The following is a 21423-nucleotide window of genomic DNA, read 5'->3' on the forward strand; positions in this document are numbered from 1 at the left end:
CATTCAATAGATATGGTGGAAATAGTGAAATTTTGTGTATTTGACCCCGACCTTTTGACCTTTGACCTTTGACCTCATGACCCAAACTTTCACCAGAGAATCTTAATTGGGTAATACATATATACACAAAGTTTCAAGAAAATCTCTTCAAGCATTCAATAGATATGGTGGAAATAGTGAAATTTTATGTATTTGACCCTGACCTTTTGACCTTTGACCTCACGACCCAAACTTTCACCAGAGAATCTTAATTGGGTAAAACATGTATACACTACGTTTCAAGAAAATATCTTCAGGCATTCAATAGATATGGTGGAAATAGTGAAATTTTATGTATTTGACCTTGACCTTTTGACCTTTGACCTTGAGCATGTGCACCCAAAAGTTGATAGGCACAACTTCACCCCCTAATACACATACATGCCAAGTTTCATTAGGATACCTCAACAGGTTTCGATACTTACCTTGTCCACAAAATTCATTACGGACGGACAGACGGACGGACGGACAACCCGAAAACATAATGCCTCCGGCACCATTTCGTGGCGGAGGCATAAACAATTGTTGGGAATACACATAATGGGCATGAATAACTTCAAGTGAATGTCAGATGTAAGAGAAAAATGGTTTACAGTGTATGTCACTTTTCATAGTTAGTATTTTATAACATTCTTACACTCTGCATGAATGTACTAGTTAACGCTGTAGAAGTTTTTGCTACATGGTCAAAATATTAGAAGCCACCAGCCCGAGTCACTGACATGTACATCTTGGACTTCCAGTTCTTGTTTCTATTGATCTCTTTTTCACTCATTTGGTGCTAGTATTTCTCTAAAGGAAATATGTTAATTCATGTTGGCTCTGCACAAAAGCAGATAAAAGGTTGGAAATATACACTGATATGTATCGTATTTGGATGCATAGATAACATCATCATGAATACTCACAACAAGAGGTTCCAATGTCATTGTTTGATTGTTCCATGAATGTAAGTTAGTAACTTAGAAGATCTGAGACCTCTACAGCAAAGCAGTAACATGCACACTGGTTAGGCAGGAAGAGAGAGAGAGGTGGGGGGGGGGGGGTGATACAACAATGGCAATTTTTCCACACACACACAAAGTACTGGCTGTGAAGGTCAAACAAAGCTTTTGGCAGTGACCCCTGTGTTTTTAAGTTCGGGCTCTTTGTGTGCAGTGGGTGGTGCATCTGTGCCAAACACATGGGCCAAATTCAGCCTCGCTGCTACTCAACAGTGTCCCTCTCCTGTCAGCCTTCTTACAAAGGATTTGGCACAAAACACTCCAGAGAGCAGCACGGAGGAGGACAGATCTGACTACTAGTACTATCACTTCTTTTATTCCACCATCAGTAGTTTTTTTTAAGAAAGTACAATGTATCTCCTCTTAGGGACTCCAGATAATGGGCCTGGTAGGAATAATTATGCTTTTATGACATGATTAAAAGGACTATTTGGGTAAACATATCTTCCTTTAATCATGCTGAAATGAAAACAATAATGGCAATGATAATAAAATAATTCTTGAAGAGCCCATATCACAATCTATAAGAAGCCTCTATGCGCTTTAAACGATAAGGGCACAGCGAAGAAAATGACGGAAAGCACGATGAAAGGTAGAACACTTCACTGTAAAAAAAAACCCAACATGTTTATATAACATTGATCTGATAAAAAAAAACACAAACATTTTCCTGTAAAATATAATGACATGATTTCCTGGAAAATATATCACCAATACAACAAACACACTGCAACCTAACATGTGAAACCTAAACGTCATACAACTGAAAAACTGATAATGCTTGCATAAACGTTGGCGGCCCATGTATGTTGTGAGCACTGCCAACATTCCCGTACAAAAATCGCGGAGATTCCATAGAGCAAACAGGGAGATATTTGTGTTATGCAGTCTCAATAGGCACATCATACATGTATATTCCAAAGCAGGGAGAGTTTTGTACAACTGTACGTACTCTTGACAATAAATGAAGAGCTTTTGAAGTTTTCAGGGAGCCCCCTGCAATCTAAGGGGAAACTTGGCAGCTCTGAATTGTAGAAACAATGATGCAGATCTTGTCATTCACCATGCAAATCGGTCTTAACCTGTTGAGGACAAGTTCCGAGTATACTCTGGCAGGTGTCTATGAGAAATGCGTGTTGCAGGAAAATCAGTCCGTCCTCAACAGGTTAATGTACGACACAACAGAGCTTGGGTACACCATATCCAACCTTGGTAGTACAATGTAGCTTATTTATTTATTTGTAATCCATTCATTTATTTAGTATTCTTCACCCAGGGCAGCCTTAAATACACTGTTATTCATGGGGCCCTGCAACAAAATAACAAAGTATCAATTAATTCAACATATACAAAGTAACAAATCAAGGACATCCTGTTGTCCATAGCAATATATAAACTATGGCAATACTGTGTGTAAACAGTGCGAAGTATTTTTCTTTGATAGTAATAATGCACAAATTCATTACATTATTTGAAATGGGATGATACCCTTCACACACAGAGATATGGAGTTGACCTATTTTTACTCCAAGAGAATCTGATTTATGCTCTTACTAATGCTTGAAGGGAGGTAGCATTTTGGACTTAAAGTGGGCACCTGATTCCAGCTCATGGGCATTCCCACAAGGCAAGGGCAGTCATGGAATCATAAGCCACCAGTTGCGATACCCTTACTTTTAAACCATGCACAAACTATTGCCTACTGTATTGGCAAAATCTCTTGCCAAAGTTACTGTAAAACACGATATATTCACGGCATGAATTTTTCGCTAATTGGAGCAGACAGCCATTTTTGCGGCATTAAATTTTCGCAAACTGCCACTGGCATTCAATGCATATAGTGTAGACAAGAACTTTCGCGTGCATTTTAATTTCGCGAATTTCGCGAGCGCCGAGATTCGCGAAATTAAAATGCACGCGAACATTCCTCGTTTTACAGTACCCTGACCCCTGCCAGATCACATCAAAACAAACAAACAAACAGTACTACCATACTCAATTGACGTCTACAAAAGCAAGTCGTTCTTAATATAGGCCTACAGTAGATACAGAAAAGTAGAGAAAATGAAGAAAATACAGGTGCACATCTATTTCAAAAACATTCACAGACCTGTTGTTTTTTCTGAGGATCTATTGAAAAAAAAAAGTTGTATTATAGTCAAAATATACTTGTATGGAAAAATCTGCAAGATTTCTTGCTGTCATAGAAGCATGCTTAAGAAGATAACTCTTCCTTTGTTTTGTTCTTTCTTGTTTTGTTTTGGGGTTTTTTGGCCACCAGTGTACATTATGTGCTGATTAAATTGATCCCCACTGACTTCACATCCACATACAGAAGCCTACAGGTGTGAACACAAACTTTAACAGCAAGTGACACAGAACTAATTGCAAAATATGGATACATGATTTTAGCATGGTATAATGTACAGTACCATTTGGGATATAATTCACATAGTGGCTACATACAACTGAATTCTTCTTCATTTTTTCATCATCAAATGAAGAAAATCAGAGATTCCTACTCTAAAGAATGAAGAAAAAGAATGTTTTTCACAAGTATCTGGGAAAATGGAAGTAGGATGCAATGTTTAAAATAACTTTGTAGAGGTAAATGATTCCTTCTTTTTTTCATATAGCTCAAGCATATAGTATGACAATCGCATAATTTCTTTGAAGCAACTTAAAATTAGCATTCACTCTTTCAATGGCCTTCACTTGACGGGATGTTGTAGAGTTTCAATGTCTGCCTTCCCTATTTTCCCCCTTGGTAGTGCTACACACACGTACGGGTCTGTTACAAGTATTGCGGCATTTGAGCCCCCCACAACGACTTCCTTATTGGGTAACTTGTCATCAGACGGGCTTGTTGGTCCCAGGATTTGGATTGTTGTTACTGGTGGTCACGTTTGTGGGAGATGTTTATCACGACAGAGGGTAATTTGCTCTGAACAAATACTTCCTCATCCTTCCACTAGAAATCCGGGATGGTTCACAGAAGTGTGATGTAAGTATAGCTTTGATTTAGGTTTCCTCTCCCTTTGAAAACAAAAAAACAACAACAACAAAGAAAGGGGAATATCAAGTCTAAAACAAAGTGAACGACAAGAGTTGTGATCATTCTAATAATCATTGTACCCATGGTATATGAAGCCACATGCACACGAAACCTCAATGCTGGACAATATAACTTCTATGGCTTTGAACGTGCTCAGAACACCAGCAGGGTTGCCAGATTATGCAAGCTAAGGGGTGAAGGCAAAAGTATTTTGCAACATCCTGTCCCGGTATGAATTCCTTCAGATTTAGTCCTTGAGGATGGAAAGGCACATAATGTCAAAGGCATGCCCAGTGCTGTCATACACAAGACATTCTGTGAAAAAAAAGAAAGTTATTAACTTAAGTCAGTAGCATGTTGTTTACCGGGTATAGAGTCATTATACAGGTAATCAATTTAACAAGTTCTTAATATCACAGCAATCCAACACTGATGCCAGTTTACAGCAGTAGATTGTTTTGTCATTTGAATTTCTGCAACGGGCAAACATTTGTTTCCTAATTTTCTACTATCTCATAATAGCAATGGTCACACTGGCAAAACTTCTTGAAGTTCAAGTTCTCGAAATTTTGCCAGTGTGATTGCAAACTTCAAAAAATTCTTGTGCACTTCTTGCAAAAACTTCCCACTGAAACTTAAGGAAAATTTCCCAAACCTGTGCAAATCTTCTCAAAGTCAGTACAGTTTGAACACACACAGCTGAAACTTTTTAAAGTTTGTCGCGCAATTAGTCTAATTTCTGCTTGCAGTGCCTCCAAAGCGCAAGATCCTTGGGATGTACATTGTATGTGTCTGCGTTGTTTACATTACAATCATCAGCTGCCTGATAACACAAGCTTTCTTCTTTGATGCACAAGTGTACGAGTGACCCAAACTTTAAGAAATGAAACATCAAGAAGTTTAACCACCAGTCTGAATGGATGAGCAAACTTCGTGAAAAGTTATTGAATTTTAAGTTTTGCCAGTGTGACTGCGGCTATTGTCTCGTGTTACACCACTTTCCCTCAAAATAACTCTTTGCATGAAAGTTCTCCTTCAACGAGGGATACTACGTATGCAGTGTATTTGGTGTAGTGATGCGAATAAACTCAATCTTGAAATTCCAAATGTTGTTCAGTGCACAAGCAGGGTTTTTTTTCACAATGAGCGTATTTCTACTGAGAGCACCTCGCATCACCTCGCATCACCGCGAATTTTGCCTCCCACATCATCTCGTATTTTACGACCACTTGAGCAGTTTCTACTGAGCGATAAATTATGTAGTGACGCAAGGTGACGTGCTAAATGCCGTAAATCCGGAAGTCACGTATTTTTAGGTCACAGATCGGGTCGCACTGCCTCAGCCATTTTGTGGTAGGCCACTGAATTTTGTTTAGTCTTTCCGTCCAAAATACCCCTCACCAACATTTCCTGCCACTTGGTTATTACGAATCGTTGCAGGTCGAGGGTCCAATTAATGCTCTCCCGGGGCTCCGACATACTAACATTAGTATTCCAGCGAAAACGAATTAGGGAATCTACAACTTCGAGATGATACGATATTTATGGGAAAATGAACTCAGTGTAAAAATCAGAGTATACAGTATGATACTAAGTAGGTTGTTGGGCACGCAAACAATAGACGATGAATGCACGCAATTCACAACATGTACCACCTCATGTATAGTAGGAATTGGTACTGACGCGTGCGAAACTACGCGAGATACGGTTGCTGTGTACACAAGTGTCGGAGTGTGCGATGAACCGATTTGAAAAGCGCAAGGCGAAAGCTCCCAATAATTCCAGACTTCCGGTACACCGCGAATTTCGCTACCCGGTGTGTTTCTACTGAGAATCGTCCCTCGCATCACCGCGCATCGACCACCTCAAAAGGTGAACAACTGAGCACCTCGCATCACCGCGCATCGACCACTACCCGATCTGTTTCTACTGAGGAAAAGTTCGAGGTGTCACCGCGCATCGACCACTACCCGATCTGTTTCTACTGAGGAAAAGTTCGAGGTGTCACCGCGCATCGACCACTACCCGATCTGTTTCTACTGAGGAAAAGTTCGAGGTGTCACCGCGCATCGCCGCGCATCACCACGTATCACCGCGAATCACCTCGCATCGCCTCACATCACCTCGAATTTTCATCGCTCAGTAGAAACACGCTCGATGAAGCGCTAGCATGGACTGGTTTCCTCCCTACTTATTTTTTTTTCTTTAAATTTAGACATCATCTGACATAGCTGAAGAAAACCTACTATGAATAGACCCCGAATCAATTCCAGAAAGATTCACCAGGAAAGAGGAATACTCTACAACAGGCACCGCTAAAAGCATGTGTATGGCTTGACAGGGATTCCCTCATTAGCAGGAGACTATTTTAACCTTTTTATGCCTGCCTGGAGACTTGGCCAACAAGGAATGAGTTTCTGCAGATATAGGCCAAAGTTCCTTGGTTCTTTTTTTAGGAATAAAATACCTCTCCTTCCTACACCTTCCTAAAGTTATCATTCTCCTCGGGAACTTCAAAATCAAAATCAGAACTGGATGTTTCCATTGAATTCCAAAACACAAAACTCAGTATTAAAAAAGCAGATGATCAGAATGGAAGAAGTTCTATTGAGATGGGACTTTAAATACAGAAAGAACGCAATGGAAGTTCTCATGCTTTTACTTAAAACTTTGGATTTTTCCAATGAGTTCACCATATTGGCTACAGTCACCCATGCATTATCAGCTCACAGAGTCTCTCCCACTGGAACAAATATGTGCACAAAACACATGTTGAAAAAATAATGCATTTGGTCAAATATTCAGCCTCTACACTCCTTTCCATAAACTGTCATTACTACAATATATTAAGATATACTGAAACAAAGCCCCACCCCCCCCCAAAAAAAATAGGCGAACAAATGTTTTTCTAGATGATTTAATGTCAAAAGAGGATATTTAGAGCAAATATATGTGCTTACAGTAGGTAAATGGAAGACTTGTGAGGCCTCCACATTATTATCTCTGCTCTCTGCAATATACCATACAATTTATACTAATTATAGACACATCAAAATCGTTATAGTAGGTCATTTGATAATGTCTCTTGCATCACACTTTCTAGTTGCTTTTGCAGAGATATCTACAGAACTTGGGGTCCTCTTTCGCTAACTTCAATCCACTTCCTCTACCACAGAGAATGCACGAGAATGTAATGTCCTTGACAAATTGTAATCCTAGCCTTCCAGGAAATTATCTCAGAAATCTCAAACATGGTGACTGTTATTTTTGTTTTTGTTTTTGTTTTTAGGTACAGTGACTCACTGATACTCGTGCAATAGCAAATGCATTTTTCATACACATAAAAACAACTGTAAACCTGTGAGGTACAAGCTTTGCATGACAGTGTTGGCATGATACTGCATCTTCATTTCACATGGCGTAGTACCTAGGGATATATACAATGTACACTGTCAATTCAGACTATCATTACAGAGACATTGTAATCATGACAGATAACTAATACCCTGATATTGTGTTATCATAGGGGTACGAGTACGCTCTTACATTCATTTCTCGGCATGCAGCCAACAACCTGGCTACAACAGCAGTCTGGACGAGAGGCACTCCCGAGGCTGACAAAAGCCTTTGATTGGGGTCATCCTTATATTGCTACATACAGCGCAATTTGATATTGGGCGCTGAAGAATGTGGGGCAAACATTTTTTAGCGGAGTGGGACCTCTTTAGACATTTCCCTAAACACATTGCCAGCAAAGGGCATGCAATGAAAATTGGATGTAGGTCTGCTCTAGAGGAAGGAGACTATTGTAGGGCAGCTCCATCTTTCTATCACGTTTCCTCTCTTAAATTTGACACACAGTGTACAGCCCATTCAAGCTTTAGGAGAATGAGGTGATGGGAAAGGGGGAAGGGGAAGAGGGAAGGGGAAGGGAGAGGGAAGGGGAAGGGGGAGGGAGAGAGGGAGGGGTAGGCCATCAGATAATATTTCCTATAAACGTGTATGCATAACAGCAGAAGCCGACAGATGTCCACAAGGTGAAAGTCGCTCTACACACTGAAAAGAGGAGTAACAAATCATCGTGACGGGGACGGAGGAGGCATAAAAATGCTGCTAGGCACTGAGGGTATGATGGCGGCATGTCCGCTGATATCTCCACACAGCTAGCCATATCCCTCCCCCCCCCATCCCCCCCCCCCCCTCTCCCCACAAGCGACAGCACCAATGATCTGTATCATGGGGATACAGTCTCCCTTCGCACAATTGGCCTCAGCTGGCAACACTAGCCGGGCCATTAACTCGATTTATCTTCGGATCAAGTGTGTCCACATTGAATTAGGGTTATCAAGTAAAGACACTGCCTTAACGATCTGCCATGATTTATCTCAGGCACAACCATTATGTTTCTTGAGGAATGAAAACACTGGATTGCACTGCTGCAGCAAGTGAATGTCACATCTATACATACTTCATGCTAAGTTTGGTAAATGTCACACATTCACTTTTGGCTCAGGTTATTTATGTGGTAACAAACACCATACGGCTACAGAGAATGCAAAGCATACAAGTACATACAGTACCAACAATGATATTTGCTTATACTATCACCATTTCTGATAGTAAGGCAAGGAGAGTACAGATTGGACTGACAACTTGTCAGGAATAAGGTAAACTGGAATAACGTGCGGTAACATTCATGTACTTGTAATTCAATACAGCTGCCGACAAAAAACGAGGATGTATTTACGCACACACTGTGAAACCAGCAAGAAATCATACATACAATTGACTTTTTGTTTTGCCGTCTTTCGTAAGTGACACGATAGACTGGAAGATTACACGAATTTGGCAACTCCCCTAGTCTTCATCTACAGAGAGAGGGGGCAGATGGGAAGAGTTAGGTATGGCATTGTTGCGGAAGGAATCGGAGCAGGCAAAGAAAACAGGACGGGGAGGCCAGCAGTATTCCAGCTTGGTAAATCCCATCTCACTTATTTCAGCACCACGATGAGAGGGCAACTGATTGAGGGGGAGAGGAGAGTGTTCTTCCCCTCTTGCTGGGTTAGGCCGCTGACCCCAGAGTGGCAGAATGCTACCCCCTGCTGATTGGAGGGGTCACCACGGTAACGCGATATCATGGCATAATAGGATGTCACTGCACCATTAGAGTAAACAGTGTGTCTTGCTGAGGTTCCACAAATTGTCCCTCTGCATGTTGTTCAAGTTTAACCTTCCCTGTATTTGTGCCACTGTGTATTTATGTGCGGTAGGTATGATGGGATGCAGGCTGGCAAGATTTAGAGAGTGCAGTTCCACAAGGACGTGTGAGAAGAGGCGAGCCTGCCCTTTGTGATTAACCTCATGTTTCATCAACAACTTAAACAACTTATGTACTGGTGTGTGCGAATCACACCACAAGTAATACCACAAGTAGTTTAGTCATTCTCGCAGTGTTTAACTGTTGTTTTTTCTTAATCTGTGCCAGCAATATGTTCATTTATGATATCACCAGGATATTAGGGGCTGTTCCTGAAAGGGTGAAATCAGCTAGTGAAACTTTCAACCAAACCATTGAGAAGGGTTGTGACATTTATACTCACTATACAGCTACTGTATATTATAAGACTGATGCATGCTACTTTCTGTTTACACTGCAATGCATATGACCATCAACAACCTTTGACTATAATGTGTACAACAGTTGTTGTCGTTTTTATCTGTAAGGGACATATTTAGATTTTGGGTGGTTCTACACTGTAGTTTCAGAATCTGCGTATCATCTGAAGTTCTCTCTCAAATATATGATTTATAAATAACCTGATATTGTAATAATGAACTGAGTTTAACAATTGCACCAAGAGAGTTAATTACATTAATTTACAGTAAGAAAAGGAGAAAAGGACGGTATAAAAATATGTGCGTATTGTTACATTTGGTTAACCATGATTGCTGGCAATTTAGGAAATGGAATTTTGGTTTACCATAATTAAAGGAAGTTAGGGGAGATGGGATTTTCATTTGAAGTCACAAATATGATGATCTATTCAAACCACTGCATATTTATCAAACCAAGGAAGAAAATGATCACTGAAAATACGCAATGCGGCAATTACACCGTTTAAAACCAATTTGCCCTTAAGTGCAATGCTTTCTATGCAGTCTGAAACACAAATTTTCACCTGACCTTGCACTATGTGAAAGTACTATTCAAGCTGTTTATGGTTCCTTTTTTTTTTTAGTGTGCTATAAAAAATGACACTGACTACCATACATCTGCACTATAGGCTAAGCATTGCAAAGTGCAATGTAACACCCAAATTCAATTTCCAATCCAGTGACTGATCATGACATTTGAAAAATAATCAGTTTTAGCTGACATTTACTTTGACACCTGAAATGAAAAGCAGTTTTTGAATCCCCATTTTAAATCATACATAGGTGTAAGGAAATCTGCTATGAAGAAAGATTTGTTCTTTCTCCTGTCAATGACCACAGAAGACACCTTCCAAATTTATGAAGGTGAGAACTTTTGATGTGCACCATTTCATGTTTCTGTTGATGTCCGGCTGTACTGTATTCTTGATTAAAATCATGTCAAATTCAGTACACCTTTGTCATCGGAATCTTCATCAAATAAATACCAACCAATGCGCCAGCTAAACAGCTGCTGCTGCTGCTAAACTGAACAACAGCTACTACAAAAACTATCGCCTTCATTCACTGTATAATTCTCTCTTCATTTTAAACATCATTCTCACTTGTCCCAACATGGGCCTACATTTTGGCAGCATTCCTGAATACGTGCCTGATGTGACTTGTCTCTCAACCGTCCCCGGGCATGTACAGTAGCAAAAAGGCTTCTGTATAATGTGCTGTGGCACTCTTTGAGTAAACCATGTTTCACAGATTTGAACACAGGAGAGTCTCCAGATCTCCTGGATGAATCATCCTAGACTCATTTACATGCCAGCATGTTGACAGTGCTTGTGCTCACATACCAGACTGTATGTATGCGTCAACTTGGGGGGGGGGGGGGGGGGGGGGAGAGAGAATCACAATTCAGAAAACATCGCCAGCAGCTGCCTTTGAAACAAAGCCACAATTTTCTTTTCTACAGTGCATGAATTCTTTGATACAATGAAAATGCTGACAATCTCCCTACGATGTAGCATTCTGTGGATTTAGACCAAAGGTTGCCAACAAATGTGTAGGCCCCTATACAAAAGTACATACACCCAAGCTTCTGTCTGTCCAGAACATTCAACCACATAAAACAGATGCTGCCTCCCAACTACTTGATGCATTCAAATTCAAATCTTTGCGTAAAGCACACAAAAATGAGCAAAATAAAGCATCCATGGCATTATACAATCAAACAACTATCCATGGAAAGGATGCAAATGCTGCAGTTGGTTTACTGAAGAAATTGATGCCTTTTACACATAAATACAGCACATGATTTTATCAGTCAATACACCTCATGGTAAAGACTACCGATAGACAGAGCTCTCTTTGATAGAGATGGCAAAAACAACAATCACATCATTCAGGTCTTCTTTGTAACAAGGTCAAGACTCTGTAACCATGACCATCGGAAAGATCAGCAAGAGGACAAGTACACAATTTGATAGCAATGTTGGCACATCGCACCTACTATTCTCCTTATCTAAGACAGTTGTCAGAACGCTGCCAAGACTAACAAGAAATTTCCCGACATTTGGGCATCCTATAACTGCAGAGTGATAAATCAAACATTGAACTTAAAAAGAGTCCAATGAAGCATGAGGATGAAGAAGACTTACACTAGTCAACTCCAGATTATGCCCATTTGATGCTGCACTAGAAACAAACAAACAAGCAAGTGTGGCCACACAGAATACTGACATCATGGGACTTTCAGATGACATGTTGCATGTGTGTCCTTTGCTTTAATGACCATCTTTTCATAAAACTCTGTGTAAGTGTGAAATGCCAAATTTCCTCCATAGAAAAGAGAACAACGACAAACTTTGTGCCAATACTCATCACAGAATGTCTGCTCAATTGTCCATTGAATTCTAGGTTAAGCAGTTTGTGTACATTTGTGGGATACTGTACTGTCTTTGCAATAGTTCTATCTACAATGTTTCTTATAATATGTACAGTCTTCAATCACATTACAAAAATTTGATGTTTACTACTCACTCTACCTAGTACTGTACATAGATGGTATGTCAACCTTTTTTCTTCAATAACAGGGAAAAACTGCTAAATTATGATTTCATATGTATCTGAACACACTTTAGTTAAGATATTCAAAAAAGAGAAAGGTGAAATTAAGAATGACTGAAGGATACAAGTACATTTATTTACATCTGATTTGGCAAAGATGCTTAGAGAAGTGGTCATGACATAAAAGGTGCACTGGAGCTTCAACTGCATTTGCAAGCAGTAAATGGGGGAGAAAAAATGCACTTGCCATTATTTCCCCCGGAGATACAGTGCTTTGCAACATACCGGCTTCAGGAAGCCTTGCATGCAAAGAATGCAAAGCCAAACTAACTCGCCGGGCTTTCTCGCCGAAGAATGCAATGCATACGGCGAAGATGACTGCAGGGGAGGAAAGCAATAGAGTACACAGATCAACCGCAGCCATTGAGTCAAGTCATTAGCATTTTCATATCGATGCTAACCGTAGGACACTGCACACACACACAAGCATCTCGCCTTCGCACACAGACACACACTCACACTTGCTCCCTCTCTTCTTCCTCCCAATTTTGTTTTTCCCTCCCCCATACTTTCTTTCTTTCTCCTCCTCCTCTCTCCCTCTCTCTGCCTCACACACACACACACACACACACATACTTGTACACACATACACATATATACACACACATATACACGCAGACCTACACATACACAATCACACACACACACACACACTGCATGGAGGGAGAACTCGTTCACTTCGGATGACAGATTCAACACCGCGAGGGATGAGGAGCCGAGCGCTCATCCCACGCACTGGCTCGAGTCCCCACAGAGGAGGATGCCAATAATGCCCAATTGAGCATGCCAAATGTCTGGCATCATGAACAGCCCAAACGAGATGCTAGCACTAATCCACACCATCCCATCAGAGCGAAAGTGTCGCGTTAACAGCCAGCGCCTCTTTTCATTCCAGCACTCGCTCGGCATAAATTGTGAGGCATCCGCGACACGACAGGAAGTCCGCAGACTATTCTCCCGCAGACACAGGAGCTGCTGGAGAAAATATGATTACACATCCTCCCATGCCCCTCAAACAGCAGGAAGTTTGCATTTGAACCCTCTAGAATATCAACATGACTCCTCCATTTTACTGGTGGGCTACTGATAGTAGACTGGAAGAGACCAGGCATTCATGCATTTTGAGAGTGAGCACTAATTAAATCATCACCTAGAAACAATCCTGTTAGGACATCACTCAAGTACAGTAACCCAGTTACTGTCAAAAATCTTACATCAGATGATTTTTTAGCTTTGTTCTTCGCATTGTGAGAAACAAAGTGTAAAATGATTATAATAAAAGATAATTTAAATTATCACACATCTAGACAAGTTTGAGGATAACACTTTTTGGAACAGTCAAAAATACCAACTTGCATATAATGCAGACAGGACATTATCAACTTGCCATTTTAAATGACTTCACTTCCTATTATTGTACCAATTACCTACAGTAATAATAAAATCTTATAAATTTTTGCTCTATTAAGCCACTTGTGCTCTGATTTCAAATTTTCTCCCTTCTGATGCAACCAGAAAATCAGAGATGTAACATGTACATACTCGTGGATACATTTAACAGAATGTATTTAAGCTCTTGCCTATGGACTGTGTAAGGGCAGCAGAGCAACACAGCATTACTCCACAATTAGCAAGCGCAACATAGCAGATCTAATCAAGTGCAAGCTACAGCGATCCCTTCTTCGTTTCCATGAGGTTGTGGTTAATCTCATCAGCATCCCGAAGCTGCCCCCAGGTAATGGGGGAATGATGGATGCTGGGATTTTATCTCCTCATCAACTCCATACCAAACTCATCCCCTTCTCTTATCCACACACTGATGCAGTATTCATCTGACCTTACTTTTTCTTTCTCTCTCTTTCTCTGTCTCATCTTTTTATTTTGAGCTCGACTCATAAAAATGAAACACCCACGTGAAATAAGTGTCTTTGATATCATATATGATGATATATTAATAATAATGTCTTATTCACCCATGGTAGCCTCTTCAATGTTAGCACTGTTTCCCAGTGGACCCTGCCAGTATCAACCCCAGCATTGCCAGGTATCCAATTTTATTAGTTGCATAAAAGTAGCTTTGCATACAAAATGACATCATCTTTACAAAATAGATGAAACCTTGTCAGTTTTATCGTCAAAATGAATTATTGCATGATATCTAGACATGATAAAGACGATATTTTGTAGAATATCATTGATAAAAAACAAAAACAAAAACAAAAACAAAAACAAAAACAGAACAAAACATACAAGATCAGAATAAGCAGTTCTGCCAGATCATGGCCACATAAAGTGCAATCCCATTATAGCCTTGACTGAATTAGGTCACTAATAGCCTACTTTCAGAACATGAACCCAAGACCCTCCATTCAAGTCCTGGCCTTGATGAGATTTGGTCTTTCACCTCAGCCCATACTTCACTTGTCATACTTTTACCTAGTATAAAGGTCAATGCACTTTCATAAATAACGCACAATTTATACCGTAAAACGAGGAATGTTCGCGAGCATTTTAATTTTGCGAGAGCCAAGATTTATAAAATGCACGCGAAAGTTCTTGTCTATACTAATGCACTGAATGTTAGAGGCAACTGGCGAAAATTTCATGCGGCGAAAAAGGTCGTCGGCTTCAATTGTTGTACAGTATTCTATATGACAGACAAATATAGGATTAGTCATCAGAATGATGATCCCTGATTGTCAAAGGACTGCGTATCACAAAATTACAGCAATTATTTCCTGACCTATTTGATACAAAGAAAATCCTACGATGTAACCTTGACCTCTCCCCCTTACCTTGTTCAAAGTTGCACAAATCTTCTGCATATGGAATGACCTTCGGCCTAAAATCTTCTTGAATGTTCTCCACAAATTTAATGAGTGAATTGCCCTCTCTGACTTCACTCTCATAACAGCTTGATAATAAAGATTTGATTAATTCAGATTTCAAGTTATCACATCACTCTGAAAATGAGACCCAGACAGACGAACTTCCTCTGGAATAAACAGACAAGCCTAACAAAAGATGCAGAAAACAACTTTGGTGTATAAACAATAAGCAACTACTTGTATATATGCATCTTTTAGTTCCAGTGATTACATTTCTCAGGAAAGTGCCGATTCACATCAATATGTTTAACACTTCATGTCTGGACATATTTATATCTACCAAACTATCGTTTGGAAGGGGGGAACACAAAAGTGATACAATTTGTGTATTTGGACCCAATTTCACTGCAAGCACATTTTCAATTCTCCTCTAAAGTTGCAATGAATACATTTTACAATTCACTTCTCTCTCCTATCTCCATGATTTTCCAACATTCAACTCCTCCCTCTTCCTCTTCCCTTCTATTTCATCTTTCCCCTTCTAACAATGTCCAAAAATCTTACTTGATTCTCACTCTATTCTTCCTTACCACTCTCTCTGTTCCTTTCTCTACCGTCTCCACTAGTGCAATTTCAACTTCTAGCCCATTACAGTCCCCCACTCTTCACTTTTTGCCCTCCTTACAATCCCCATTATATGTCGCTTCCCTCTTCAATTCTCCTCTTTCTAGGCTCTTCTACCAAACAACGATCCGGTTAAGGACTACATACACATGGTGTCACCGCAAATCTTTCTCATTCATTTACTTCACCATGCAAACCTTCAAACAACACATTTTACAATATTACAAAATGACCAAAACATTCTCATCAGATGGCCTGCTGGCCCACTATCAAAAGGTAACCCAAAATCAGATGAAAAACTGGTGAATTTGCATATATATATATTCATTTTTTTCCTCTTTGACACTCTGCAACAAATGCGACATAAAGTGTACACGATATGCAGGACCTACGCTTTACTTTTGTATCACGCTTGAGCTTGTATACCCCCATCACTCAACACTGATATCATCACCAGCAATATGCATGCCTACACAGAGCCTTCCCTGCACCTCAGAGATCCTGAAGTTTTGACATTCACAGGAAAGTCTGATGGCATATGTGACATCCGATAACATTACCTGACATTTTTACTTTCCCCACAGGAAAAGCCCTCTTCTCGATGAAGTCATTAGCATACAGGATGAAGTTACGTCTACTCACGTCATAACTTCATTCAGTGAAAAGTGGCTTGTGAGCTTTCTTGGTCTGAGTCTACTGTACAATTGTCCATACAGGCTCTTTGTCAATGAAATATTTTGTTGCTGTTGTTGCAACTGGTTGGAAAAGGTTTGATCTCCTTCAAAAACTTTTCAAGACCCAATACATTTTGGCAGTAAGCACCAGGTAATAAACATCAAAACAGGTGTACAGGGATCCTTGTGTGACTGAAAATACTTAAGCACACAGTTATTAAAGTAAAAAACAAAACAAAAACAAAACCCCCAAATCAGATGAGAACGAAGACACAGTTGGACATTGGTGGCTCAATTGCGACTGAAAACACTGCAGCATACTAAAGTATGAAAAAATTCGCTTTCACTCTCATAAGTGAAAAAAATATGACTGTGCTTTTATACTGTTCACAGGATGGTCGATTCCAACACTGCTACCTACATTTTGTATGTGAAAAATTGAGTTCGGTAAATTGGGCCACTCACATGTTTTTCCATTTATATCCTAATCAAATGCAATACAGTAGCATTTTCAGAGCCTTGTTTAATCGCAATAGAAGTGACACCTGTTCATTAACTGTTAAACAATGCTCTTTTGACATGAAAGATCCACAGATATTCAAAACATCAAACAGAGACTCATGTTATAAGGGACAGTCACTTTCATAAGGTCTCTGACTAAAAAAAAACCAAAAAAAAAAAAAAAAACCAACAACAACAAAAACACTCACCTGCATACTGTTCCGTGTGTCGTCTCCCTGAAGTTTGTTTACCTTATCATTTTGGTCTGGCAATTTGAACAACCTGCCATCTTTAGTCAGTTTCTCCTGCGCAGTTCCCTTTTTGGCGGCAAGTCGCAACTTGCTGCTCAAGTCACTATTTAGTGTTTGCATCCACACTATACGTTTGGCGGATGTACTTCTCCACGCTCTTCAGCGTGGAGCCTCCTTCCTGCAGTGCCTGGATAGCACTCTGGATAAGGCGCAGATAGTCCGTGCTGTTGGTGAGGTTCCCCAGGATCTTGGTGTTCGACATGACGGTGCCGCGGACAGCATGCCGGCCACCGCCCCGCGTGCCCGGGGAGAAGTCAGGGTCGCGGTACGACGCGACCCCCTTGTTCATCACCTTCAGGACATTGCCGTCGCGCACGCCACAGCTCCAGTTGCTGCTTGATGAGAGTCTGGTCCAGGCCGCTGTGGCCGTGGCGGACCGCGTGGCAGATGCGCTCCTCATTGGGCCGCTGCTTCTGCTTACGGATCTTGCGTATGGCCTCGAGGATCCACTGTGTATAGTTTTGGGCTCGCCAGGCAGGAATCACTGTCTTTCATCATTCTGCCGCAACATCATACTGTGCTGAGATCTACCCAGAGATGTCCATGATAATCCACTATATATAATCCTCAGAGTTGAGTCATCTTCTCTCTGCAATGAAACCAATGAAGATCATTAAGGTACAAGAATGTTTTGGTAAACACATGTTACTTAATCATCAGTGTTGTGCACTCTCTATGCTCTCCATCACTGCCCAATGCAGCCCTTAGGCTGCGAAAGAGCACTTAATTCTGTGACCTACAATTAACATGACACTAGCATTGCCACCTGCATTTATAGTCATTCAAATCATCTCAAAATATGACAATCCTTTACACTACACAACCTTCTAAAACAGTGACAAACAAAATCGAAACCCTCCAAACTAGCCAAAAGAAACATCAGAGACTGATTGAGAGTACAATATGATTATAGTACTATTTCATAATTTCATGTATTATGCTATGGCAAACAATATCGCATCAATAGCAATTTATGCACAGATATGTCTTTTAATTCACAGACATTGTTCAAAGTCGGATGCATTGAGCTGTATCTGTACGAAGTGTACATTGGGTTCAGGACAAGACTGAAAGTCACTTCTTTAAAAATTTGCAGTTAGTAATGACCTTGATTTGTTGAGGACTTACAGAATTGACAAAATTCCTGAAATCTGCAAATGGAGAAAGTCCCTGCATTTATCAAACTTTAGCCTTTTCTTTTTTTCTCACGAGCCATTAACATCACATGGAAAGATGATGATTGCTCATACAAGTCATAAATCTCACACAAAGCTACGTATGGTAGTTGATAAAATAAGTATTTGTATCAATTCATAAAATCTAAATCACTTTTCCACAAATTCCAGGAAGTGTAGTCTCATGTATGCAGTGATTTATGAGACATCTTCAACTTAAATAGTACAATTGCACTACATTGTAGGGATGTTCTGATTGCAAATCTGTGTTACAGTTTATGACAAATTTTCTCCACATAATACCCACACACTGCACCAACATTGTGCAATGCCACATTTCCAAGTAGCAGCATATTTTCGGGTAGGAAGTGCCAATACTTTGCTTCGCTCCTACGTCGCTAATTGATTGAACACACCCACAGAATAGGCTCATTTCCTCAATACGCCGAATTCCTTCTTGTAGGTGGGGTGTCTACCGACACGCTCCATTCATAATTGCGTCACATATCTCATGTCATCACATCCTCCTTGGATTTGACTGTTTCTTCGCTCCTAACGAACTTCACATGGATGACAGTCGAGCTTCCTGGCACCGCGCCAGCTGCCACTTGCACACGCAAGAAAATATCAAACTTGATTAGAGGCTCTGTCGTTATTTCTGATTACATCACCTGTAGGCAATTTCAGACATCTGTAAAACTGAAGCTAGTGTGATTATCAGCTACTGCTGTTTGGGTATCAGAAAGGTTATCACATCCAATCAGTGATGCCCTCCAACAATCGATAATTTCCTATTTGCAGTCACATACTGACACATCAATGCTCTTACGTATATTTTTATGCCTCAATCTATATAATTTCAAGGTTGAGGTTCTCTTTGCCGAGCACTTCAAACTCTCTGACATTGAGATGGGCATTTGTTATCAGACCATCAAAAAGCACATGTCTTTAAAAAATATTTATGTTTGAAGAAAACAGCATGTTTACCCACTCCCCCCCCCCAGAAAAAAAGTATTTCTAGGATTTCCTTTCTACTTTCTATGTATGAATAAGGCTTCCAAAAGCTGTCTTTGTACAGAATGTATTTGAGATTCATGAGTCAAAATGTAAAATTAGAACTTGGCTAATGCCAGTTTGCCACATTGAATTTAAATGCCATGATGAGAGTGGCCTAAATGAAAGAACCCCCATATATTAATGACTACTATTTCATTAAGTAGGGGGGTATACTATAATCACTTTTATTCAATGACTTTGTATTTAGCTTAAATTCCTACTTGCAGGAAAAGGAATGGCATCTGTGGATTACATTTTTGACACTGCCGACATTTGCAAGGTTTCATCTCTTTTGAGTGATGACAGAGTTTTTCCAGATGTTGTGCTATTTAAGCCCATTTTGTAGTAATTACTCTAATATGTACATTTAATCTAGAGCTTTTATAATAGTCGTAACCCCTATTGCTCGTCCTACTGATTTTACATGCAATACTTATACCAATCTGATTTTTAACCTTGCTGCAATATTCCGGGCCCTGTTGCATAAGAGTTGAGACCAAACATAACTCCGAAAACCAAACACAAGTCTCTGAATACTCAATTCTGATTGGCTGATATCTGATAATATATTTGCTTGTATCTTTTTATGCAACAGGGACCAGGTGTATGCAACATCTATCAATTTGGCTATACTGATGCACATGGGCAACACTCTTGTTTTCAGCGAACAAATTTTGTGGTGACTGCAGTGGAACAGAACTCCCCCACACTGCAAAGGTAATCATTGTTATTCACCCCCACCAACTTGTGGGAGGGGAGGGGGGTGTGGAGGACAAAGAATGGGGGTCAAAATCTAACCCTCCCATTAGCCCCATGAATGCCAGACAATGCCCAAAGAGCAGCATGTTGACAAAGGTTCCAGGTGGAAAAGGGAGAGTGACTGTTAACACTCGCCGCTCTAAGCCCAAAGAAAAATCAAGTCACACAGAAGAGAATCGACATTATGTATTTATGTAACCCTTCTACCACAATAAGCGCGGGCAAATCTTTCAATAATGCGAGGGGTGTAGCAACTGGACCATGTATACACCAAACAAAAGGCTTCTAGATGTTTAGAGCAGGGAGCATTGGCGGGGCACCGATATTAATAGGAGCACAAAGACTTCCAACCCAAGGATACGGCATAAAAAGTAGGAGAGAGAAAGGAGATCAGACAAAACTTTACACTGCAACGCTGGAGTTACATTGTACATCTTGTTAAAAGACCTGAATAGTCAGTCATCTGCTGTTTCAGCAATCGACAATTTGGGTGAATAAGTGTGAATAAATGCCACACAAATCCCATACTCCTTTCCTTTCCTGGCGCTTTGTTATTTTAGCCACAGCTCAAAGGGTGACTCTGTTGTCAACAAAATACAGATGTATTCTCAGCTTCACTGACAATTGATTTCATTGGCGGGTTGTCAATCTGAGGACACACGAAGACTCACTTTTACATAATGCTCCAGATGTATAATAGTAGATTCAATCACTTTCTATCTCTACAATTGATACGATCTTCAGCAAAAGTGCTGACATTACTTCTTCGTGCAAGAATTGCAACTGCATTTTCCACATTTTGTTTTTCTTTCTTTCTTTCTTTCTTTCTTTCTTTGTCATTAGGACTGGTTTTCGCTACAGACCAATTCGGATTGGGTACTGCTTTTTATGGTAATTACCAACGGGGTGGGGGTGCCTAACAAAAGGTAATTTATGCACTCGCATAGCAATGCACCTGGCTAATTGCATAACCCATTGACAATGTTTGTTTTTTTTTATCTTCTTTGGAAGCCCCCCCCAGTTATGGCCACCATAAGTTAGAGAGCTCTGAAATTGGATTCATCTACCGAGTATTGGTACAGTTCTAGATTACATGCAATATGTTCTGCAAAACATGGCAGTCTTA

At 40.2% G+C, this 21423-nt stretch overlaps 1 pseudogene; it reads right to left on the reverse strand.

The window, feature by feature from the left end:
* The window catches only part of LOC139712186 (uncharacterized), a 151016-nt pseudogene that overhangs the window by 113630 nt on the left and 15963 nt on the right, over positions 1 to 21423 (reverse strand).

The sequence above is a fragment of the Diadema antillarum genome, unplaced genomic scaffold (assembly GCF_040938485.1).
Source record: "Diadema antillarum isolate AM-2024a unplaced genomic scaffold, OU_Dant_1.0 seq00001770_RagTag, whole genome shotgun sequence".
Taxonomy (NCBI): domain Eukaryota; kingdom Metazoa; phylum Echinodermata; class Echinoidea; order Diadematoida; family Diadematidae; genus Diadema; species Diadema antillarum.